We start from the raw sequence: 10,148 nt of genomic DNA on the forward strand, positions 1-10,148 counted from the left end.
GAAAATTAAAATACTGAATTAATCATAGAGAACATGCAGCGTGAGACACACTCGCATATATATTAACCTAACAAGCTGTCGTTGAACGAATTAAACAGGGGAGAGCGCGAACGCAGTCCCCCACTACCAGAAATTATGCAGTCGAGATTCCCACATTTGGGGAATTCGCAGGGGTCAGCACAGCCGGAGTGCAATGGCTGAGCCTCTCCCTGGGTGAACCGTTCTTTTATTGAGTTTTACATTCACATTTTCCATTTTGTGTTCGTGGTGTTTTTTCGGCTTTGTGGCAGTCCAGGTGATAGCAGTCCTTGATGTGGTTGGTGATCTGGCGGGTGATTATGATATTGTGAAGTTCCTGTTATTGGGAAAGCATGATATTGCGTGAGGCCCATAAAGTGTTCTTGGTGATGTTGATCACCCTCCAGGCAATCTCCTCCTCAGCAAATGTGATCCCGTTGCGGGGGCCGAGGACTCACCCCAAATGTTGGAATTTTTTCGAATGCATAATCTCAGGGGGCTTAAAAAATATATAATGTACATGAATTGTTCAACATTGTGAAACAGCGCCCCCTAAACAAAACATTGTGAAAAAGATTACAGCACCTGGTATTCCCAGGCGGTCTCCCATCCAACCGAGGGCCAGTCGCGTGTAGGTGTAGAGCCCTACAATGGTCACGAGGGCTCGAATCCGCCCTTTGGCAAACCATGACATAAATAATGGAAACAATTTCCTTGTAGAATTGTCCCATAATCATGTTTGTCGTGTCATTAGATTTGATCTCCACCTCCATTTCACTATGGATAGGAAATCCTTTCTGCCATCATTCTACTTAATAGTTATCTCACATTACAATTAAGGTATTTGGCTTTGTGCCCCAACTGTTCACTCTGAACAATAGGGTATATGCAATTTGTTTGAAGTACATTGTTTTTAATAGCTGTTATTGTACATTTTTATTTATTTTATTGTTTACTGCTGCTTAACAGTAAACAATAATATTAGGGATGTTACAGCCCCCTGCTCTGTGCTACTTATTCTGGCGTTACTTCACAGGTGCCTAGTGGGCGGAGCACCAGGTCATTTGCGCAATTGGGAGCACCTGTGGCCAGATGTTAAAATGTGCGTGACTCTTGTCTGCAGGAGGGTACTCTCTCCCACATACAATACCTGTTGGTTCTTTTTGGGTTTACATCAGACAACATTGCTTCAGCATACTTTTCACACATCCACTCACTGACACTGCTGATGCAATTGACTTTCACACAACACATTTTTGTTAACTAGTTGTTTAAAATAAATTTGACCTTGTTTTTTAAATACGCCTCTTCGTCACGGCCAGTGAACCAGGTCCTGACAGATAATAAAGTATATCATTTAACTCTTCTAATCCTGATAAGCGGGTGAAAATGGATGGATGGATGGATGGATAATCCTGAAAAACTTTACATTCAAATGAATAATAACAAGCAGGAAATAAAATGAAAGGCAGGTAGCTGTTTGGATGTTTGGTAAAAGTTAAGGCAACTGAAGGAGAACAATATTTACAACTTGTCTACTATCCATGCACACAGATACAGACAACAATTGCTCCACTCACTGAGAACTTTATTAGGAACACCTGTACACCTACTTAGTCATGCGATTACCTAATCAGCCAATTGTGGCAGCAGTGCAATGCATAAAATCATGCAGATACGGGTCAGGAGCTTCAGTGAATGTTCATATCAACCATCAAAATAAAAAATTAAGATATCTTAGTGATTTTGACTGTGGCATGTTTGTTGGTGCCAGACTGGCAGGACAGAACGAGTATTTCTGTAACTGCTGATCTCCTGGGATTTTCACGCACAACAAAAAAACATTCAGTGATCGGCAGTTTGGCGGACGGAAATGGCTTGAGGATGAGCGAGGTAATGGAGAAGGGCCAGACTGGTCTAAGCTGACAGGAAGGTGACAGTAATGCAAATAACTATACATTACATCAGTGAACAGATTTCTGAACACACAATGCGTCAAACCTCTAAGTGGATGGACTACAGCAGCAGAAGACCTAATACGTCTAATAAATACCTAATACAGTGCTCACTGAGTGTATATTGTCAAATAGAACATGCAAAATACATACCTGAGGTGAAGGGTATAGCTTATTAAAGTACAGAACTATATAAACATATTTACCCTAACACAATGAGGCAACATAAAAGTAGTACAGAAGTATGTATATGCAAATAGCAGTGTATATCAATATATGGAAAGTATTAACTGAGATGGATATGTGGGGGGTTGGACCCAAAATGCACGACTCAGAAACAGTGGTGTAATAAAATCCCGTCAGGGCTTTATTCGGGGAATATCCAGAGAGCGTGGTCAAAAAACAAGCAAATTTCTCCATGGCCTCCTTTTTAGGTCTGGAGACGTTGTAGAGACGGCTTGAGGGGAGTGTGGAACCGGGTAGCAGCTCGATGGCACAGTCGTAGGGTCGATGAGGGGGAAGCGTCTGTGCCTGTGTCTTGGAGAAGACCGTGCCTAGGTCATGGTAAGGGTTGGGCACCTTCTCTAGGGAGGGCTTGGGGGCTTGTGGTGGGTTGGGCGCACCCTCTGCTGGTGCAGGAGCGGATCGCAGGCAGGATAGGTGACACGACTCCAGGCTTCAATCTGGCTTGAACTCCAGTCGATGGTGGGGTTGTGTCTTTGGAGCCAGAGTAATCCCAAAATGAGCTGGTCATTAGGGGACCAGATGACGCGGAACTGAATCATTTCGTGATGGTTTCCAGAAATGTTTGGCTGGATGGGTTTCGTGATGTGGGTCATGCGACAAAATATCTTTCCGTCCAACGACCGAGCATTCTCGGGGTGGGGTAGTGGGAGGGTGGGAATGTTCAATTCCATGACCATCACTTCATCTATGAGGTTCGCGTCAGCTCCGGAATCCACCAACGTGTTAACCCGGATTGCTCTGTCAGGAAGCAACAACATGGCAGTAAGCGTGGGGCGATGGTCGTTCCTGGTAGACCCTTCAAATCTGTTGAGCACTCTCACCTCAACAGATGAGGCAGATCTCTTGGACCGGAGGGTGCACCAAACTTGGGTGTGTCCCAGCTTCCCACAATAGAAGCAGGAACCGGTTGCTCTCCGATGTGTCCGTTCCTCAGGTGATATTTTCATGCCTGCATGGGAAAGGTCCATGGGTTCGATTCCTTCAGTTTGCCTCTCCTCCGGTCGGGGACTTGACCCTCGCCTGGGGTAAGGCTGGCCAGGTGGGACCTGTCTCTCGGTCCGGCGTTGTCTGGCACGGTTGTCCAAACGGATAGCGGCATGGACGAGTGGGTCGAATTGGGTAATGGGTTCAAGCCACGCCAACTCGTCCTGGAGTGGCTCACTCAGGCTGGCCAGGAACAGGATTGCCAGAGCCGCATCATTCCAGTTGGTCGCCGCCGCGAGAGTGCGGAAGTCGATGGAATGGTCCGCCGCAGTTTTCCTGCCTTGGCGAAGGGCGATCAGGCGCCGGGACGGCTCTTTACATTACATTATTGACATTTGGCAGACGCTCTTATCCAGAGCGACGTTCAACAAAGTGCATACCCATAACCAGGGATAAGTTCGCTGAAAGACCCTAGAGGGAAGTACAGTTTCAACTGCTACCTGTACAACAAAGATAAGGACGAGGGCCAATGTTTTTTTTATTTATTTATTTATTTTATTTTTTTTAACAAAGAAACAAACAAACAACAGAGCAAAAGTAACCAAAGTTAACTATCCAAACACTGCTTGGATAGGCTCTTGGTCGCTGGATGCGTGCTGGAAGAGTTTGCGGATCTCTTCGGCAAAGGTCGGGTACCGGGGAGGGAATGAACCCCCGGACCACGCAGCTGTAGCCCAGTCCAAAGCTCTCCTCTTGAGTAGCCCCATCACATAGCCGATCTTGCGGTCATCACTGTTGTAGGTCTGTGGTTGATGCCGGAACACAAAGTCAGGCGGGTTGGCAGGCTGTTCCAGTGGATTAAACTACAGGCAATTTCATTGAAAATAAAATAACATAAATATCATTCAAGGACCCGTTAGTAGTTAAATAAATATTTCGATAGATTTACAGAAACGTGCGTCGGCGCCCATGGAACTGAATCGTGCCAAGTGATTTCGTATAGTTAAGGAATCCGCACTGAAAAGACGTCATTCGTTTAGCTCGGAACAGTGCCGCGATATCAACGTGCGGCCAAGAATATATTAAAACCGAAGTTTTAAGAACGGAGCGGGCGCGGCGACTGGCCGTGGCCGCGACAGCCGCCGCGCGAGGCTGAGGGGGCGTGTAAGTGCGGCGGAGGGGGCGTGTAAGTTTAACTATCCGGCGTGGATAGGATTGTCTCCTGACATTTGTCATGGTTATTTTATGCAGCGTACGACAGCGAGCCTTAACTTTAATTATTTCTATTTTTCAGCAAGGATGGAAAGAACGACTCGGCATCTGGTAGGTAACATCGGCTTGCAATCTAGCTCCCGTTTAAACAGATTAGGGTAGCCTACTTCTGAAATCTTGCTGGCAGCTCCCTTTCGGTGTTTCTACATTGGTCGTTAGTTTACTAGCTAGGTAGTTTGCTACATTAAACGATATTATCCCTGTGAATGTAATCGAACGGTACGTTAGTTTTGTTTGCATCCGTATGTCACAGGAGGTCGCGTGCTTGTCAGCGGAAAAGTGACACTCACTTAACTAAGAACAGCCAGCTGCCTTCTGCAGCCATCGTTTTACTGATCTATCTTTCAAACGATGCGAAAGCATAGACTGTAGTGCTGAAGCTGTGTATGTTATGGCCGGTTGGTTTAATATATTTAATGTACATTTATACAGAAACATAAACTGGAGGAAATGGGCGTTTCTGACGTTGAAAGATTTTGGTTGAAGAATCAGCCCATGACTGTTATTTCTCATTTAATGCGAGAACTTGGAGTAACTTCGCAGTAAGTAGCTCAACTGTATATTATTAGCTTTCTGTTTTACAGGTGTGTGTCTGCGTGCGTGACACTCTTGCATTACTACCAGGAAAATAGAAAATAAGTTGTTGCGTAAACCTTTTCTCAAGACCGTGTTTAGCCGTTTGACTTTGGAGTTAATATCTGCCGTGGAAAGCCACACACATTTTGAGACAATTAGAATATCTGTAGTGTGCTCTAAAACCGGTGGGTAAGCTTAAACGTGTGCATTTGCAGGGATCTCCTGCTATATGCAACGGAATTCCTACGTGTTGCCTGCTACGGGAGAAGCGATGAACCTCCACGGCACGAGCTTGTTCAGAAAACCTGTGGTTTCATCAGACAGTTAAATGCCCACGTGAGTATGACTTAATCATATTGTAAAAGTGTGTTATACATTGTGCAAAAAATCTGATTCTGATTTATAATTACTGTCACTGTATTTAGTAAATAGACAGCAAGTCAATTTGTTCACCGAAATTGTAATGGGAAACATGAAGCACCACCCGGTGTCTTCAGTATACAATGGACTTTGTAAAGTGAAGTGGTTGCAACTCTCGTGAATACACTAGTTGGCTAGTTGCCTGGTACTATAGTCGATTGAAATGGCTTTAAACAGACTGCTCTGTTTGACCTCCCAAACAGCCATAATATCTCCCATATTGAAAAGCATTGTATCTACTCCAGGACAGTTCAACTGATTTGTCTGAAATTTGGGAAGGATTTTTGTATGACATTTTACAGTATATGGCTTCTGGACCAATATCCCAGCATGTCAAATTGGATGTCGTGATCGAAATAACAAGAGACAAGAGTGGTTTTAGTTACTGACAATTAATACTTAGTGGAATGGCAGTTTTGCAGCTTCTTTTATGTCTAGTGCCACCTATTAATAAAGAGACATGCTTGTTTCAGTGAACGGATTGCTTGCCTCTTAGTAAGGTTCATACTTCAAATGAGCCCATGTCTCCGCCAATTTGATTGTACTCTCCCATTATTAAAAGAAATAAAGTAACACATTGACCTGTGTTAATAGAGGCTACCTGTAAAAGTAATAATAAATATAAGAAATCCGACTGCGTCGCAAGGTGACGTCGAATAGTGGCATGTGCCGCGATGTGAGTTTCCCATTCTATTGCGCGACCTGCCGTTTTCGGTTTCTCGACATCAGCATCATTGCCACCCCCCCCCCCCCCCCCCCAACCCCGCCTCCGCCGCCCACATAATTTCCTGCGCGAAACGTTGACACTTTAAGCAGTTTAAAACGTTTATTTAATCCATATTCATATATACAATACCAACTGTTCAGACAATCGTTTGTATTTGTGCCATTTAGTGGTCACTTAGCAGGCATTGCTACAGATATGCAACAAGCTGGTAAGCATAAAGGATTGCCTGACTGGACACTGAGGAATAATTATCTTGTGTTTTTGTTTTGTTTTTGTAGAACTGGAATCTGACCTTCACAGATTCAGGTCATCCGGTGTTGGTTGACATCCCACCAAATTTTGCTCAAAAGTCCAGGACTGGTGAAAGGAGCAGAGGGGTGTGAGGTGGCCAAAAAACTGGGAAATACAAGGAATCAACTTACTGTACATTTTTCTCAATTAACAGAATACAGAGAAATCTTATACAAATTATGTACATTTTAGGTGATTTCTACATACAGTACCGTGCAGAAGTCTTAGGCACCCTAAACTTCATTATATATATGTTTATTTTTTTGTGTGTGTTAGTATAAAATAACACATTTGAGATTTCCAAATATTCATTTTCCAAAAGAGAGACATTTTTCTATTTAATGAAGAAAAAGTAACATATTATTGTAAGCAATTGACTACTTTTTAAATAAACACTTGATGTAGGCTGTCTGAGATCAGAAGCAAGGAGCTAACCAAAGTCTGCGGAAGAACTGTGGCAAGTTCTCCAACCTGTTTGGAACAACCTCCCTGCTGGTTGTCTTATAGAATTGCAGGACAGCGTTGGCCATCACAGAGAAGTGATACAGTTTTAATGCCAAAGGGTGGTCACAAAAAATATTGATTTGATTCAGTTTTTAACCATTCTGCCAAATTACTAAAATGTAATGTAAAATGTATACTATGTTTATTTAGGACTTGAATTATTTTTGAAATAATCTTATCTGTACAGAATGTTATACAGGTGCCTAAGACTTTTGCACAGTACTGAAATGCTTCCAGAGAATACATATTGTAAAGCTTTCCCTCCCAAATTATTGTGCTAATTAATTTTCACATGTGAAAGTATTGTGAGGACATACGATATGTTATTAAAAAAATTATTATTATTATTTTTAATCAGTGCTACCAAAGCAAATCAGGATTGGAAAGCCTAAGTACTGTATATGTATCACAAAACCACATATCTGGGTATCTACTGGAATTATGTACATTTCATTAAAAAAGTATGAACTCTGGTCTTGTACAGTACTTCTTGATTACAATCTCATAGTTTCAGTCTGCAAACAACTGTCAAAAAAGTACCCAGTGTCAGAGCAGGATGTGAATCTTACTATTTCCAGGGCATACAGTGAGAAAAAAGGCTGCATATAAAAAAACAACATGGATAATCTTAATTTTAGTCTAAAGGAACTATATTGTGTCACTGCATCACTTCCTGTTTCACTAGAGTATAAAAATGATGTAACACACATGCAAAATCCAACCATCAGCATGTGTCAAAAGACACAGATTTTACTAGATACAAAAAAAAATCAATGGCCTTACATACCACTTTGCACTGTAAGAGCAAAAATAACGCATTGACCTGTGTTAATAGAGGCTACCTGCAAAAGGACACATTAGTTCAGCCCATTGTGGCACAATAAAATTAATTCCCAGATTGGCTGAATGAATTTGCTTTATTGTGCCTGTGGAAATATTATTTCAGTGATATTTTCTGGAAATGAATACACCTATCATATAGCAGACAAAATACAATGTTTCTCGCAGTGGTTAGTTAGTGCCGTAACTAACGATGGATTAAAAAATAACAATCGACTAAAAATAAAAATAAGAAATCCGACTGCATCGCAAGGTGATGTCGAACAGTGGCATTTGCCGGTTTTCAAATAACATTGCTTGACATTTCTGAGTTGAGTTTTCCATTCTATTGCACGACATGCGAAAACCTGCGAAACATTAGCACACTTCACCCCCACTCCATCAGGGACCAGCCAGCCCCCGGTCCGGACTCTCTAAAGGGGGTGACAACATCCCCCTCCTCCCAGGCCCTCCCGGGCACTGGGGGGAGACCTGGGGCAAGAACAACCACCCCCACCTCTCCAGGATGGAACCTCCCAGGCAGTCAGGAGGGGAGACTCATGGGTGAACATGGTCAAGGGGTGAGTAGGCGCCACAATAACACTGACACAATTTTTAACACAATCAACCAAATCTGTCAGAACATGGCAAACAGCCATACCGGATCACCAGACACACACAAACAATAAACATCATGGAACACAACTTCACACTTACCACACACAACACTAGCAGTATCAGACACCCTGACAAACGAACCACTGTTTTCTCCATTCTATCACAGATCCCCTCAGACGTCGTCCTGCTCCAGGAATGTGGAATTCCGTTTCGGGAGTGGGATGGCGCTCTGGGGGAGGAATGGAGAATGGGAGACTCTCTCTGGTCTGGCTCTAACATCACCAGAGCTGATGGGGTCGGCACGTTGATGAAAAATCCCATTGTTAAAATAACAGCATAATAACATAGCATTGTGGAGAGTGGGCGAATCCTCGTCACCGATCTCGAGGTCGGGGGTTCCCCACTGAAGGTCATCAACGTGTACGGCCCCACCAGTGTGGCCAAGAGAGTCTCCCTTTTCACTGAACTATCACCGCTGTTACACTGCACAATGCCCGTCGTCGTAGGGGGAGATTTCAACTGTGCATTAAGAGATGAGGACCGCAGCAAACCAAGACCGGATCGCTCCGGCACCTTGTTGCGGTCCGTCATCGAGGATTTCTCCCTCTGCGACGCCGGGGGCGCCTCTCCTCCCCAGCACACGTTTCTGAGTTCCTCTGGCTCCTCCTCATCCAGAATTGACATGTTTCTACTCTCCCCAGGCCTGAGGGTGCACAGCTATTCCACCAAGGCGGTGCACTTCTCGGACCACCACATGGTGACCGTGTCCCTGGTCTGGGAGAAACCTATAACCGTGGGTAAGGGGCTCTGGCATCAGCCATCGCCAAGACCCCCAGGTGCGTCTCTCCTTCTCGAGAAGATACCTGGAGTGGGTGAGTCTGAAACATCTCTTTGACTCCCCGGTGGAGTGGTGGGAGATGGTGAAGGAGCAAGTGCGGGATGGGGCTCTCATGGACACCTTCCTGGGCTGCCTGGACAGATGCCTGGGAGCTGAGCAGATGGAAGCAGAGTTGAGCATTGAGGAGCTCACCAGGGCCATGCACTCCCTGAACACACACAAAGCTCCGGGCCCTGACGGAATCCCAGCTGAGTTTTACCAGGCTCACTGGGATTTCCTGAAGGGGGATGTGGCGGAAGTGTTCAGGGCTGCGTACAGGGAGGGGCGGTTAGGCGCCTCACTGAGACAGAGCTCAGTAGCTCTTGTCCCAAAGAAGGGGGACCTGAAGGACCTCCGCAACTGGTGGCCGATCAACCTCCTCTCAGTCGATTATAAGATCATGGCGAAGGCGCTGATGGGGAGGTTCCAAGGCCTAATAACATCGGTGATCGGACCGGACCAGACCTGCAGCGTGCAGGGGAGGTCCATAAATGACAACCTGCTCCTCGCGAGGGATGTAATCATCCACTCCGTGGAGCGGACGTCCCCCTTGTGCCTTCTCAGTCTCGACCAAGAGAAGGCATTTGACCGGGTGAGTCATGTGTGCTTGGAGAGAGTGCTGGAGAAAATGAACATTCCTGGCCCCCTCCTGCGCTGGACGGGGATCTGTCTGACAGACATGACGGGCAGAGTGGTTGTCAATCGGCAGCCCTCTGCCCCTTTCGATGTCAGGTCTGGCGTCAGGCAGGGGTGCCCTCTAGCATCTCTCCTGTACGTCATCTACCTGGAATCGGTCCTCCAGGCCATCAGGGCCAATCCAGGGGTGGTGGGCTATCCACTCCCTGGAGCTGTCGGGGAACGGTTGAAGGTGATGGCGTACATGGACGACATTTCCATCTTT

The 10,148-nt window shown here is 45.2% G+C and overlaps 1 long non-coding RNA gene and 1 other non-coding gene across 2 annotated transcripts; one reads left to right on the forward strand and one right to left on the reverse strand.

The window, feature by feature from the left end:
• Nucleotides 1-95: 95 nt before the first annotated feature.
• LOC133139740 (U1 spliceosomal RNA) lies at nt 96-262 on the reverse strand. Its single transcript, XR_009709908.1, has one exon. It is a non-coding gene; the product is annotated as a U1 spliceosomal RNA (small nuclear RNA).
• Nucleotides 263-4,377: 4,115 nt separating this feature from the next.
• On the forward strand, nt 4,378-5,325 carry LOC133138352 (uncharacterized). Its single transcript, XR_009709725.1, has 3 exons — nt 4,378-4,466; nt 4,848-4,957; nt 5,207-5,325. It is a non-coding gene; the product is annotated as an uncharacterized LOC133138352 (long non-coding RNA).
• The last annotated feature ends 4,823 nt before the right edge of the window (nt 5,326-10,148 follow it).

Source organism: Conger conger, chromosome 10 (genome assembly GCF_963514075.1).
Source record: "Conger conger chromosome 10, fConCon1.1, whole genome shotgun sequence".
Classification (NCBI taxonomy): domain Eukaryota; kingdom Metazoa; phylum Chordata; class Actinopteri; order Anguilliformes; family Congridae; genus Conger; species Conger conger.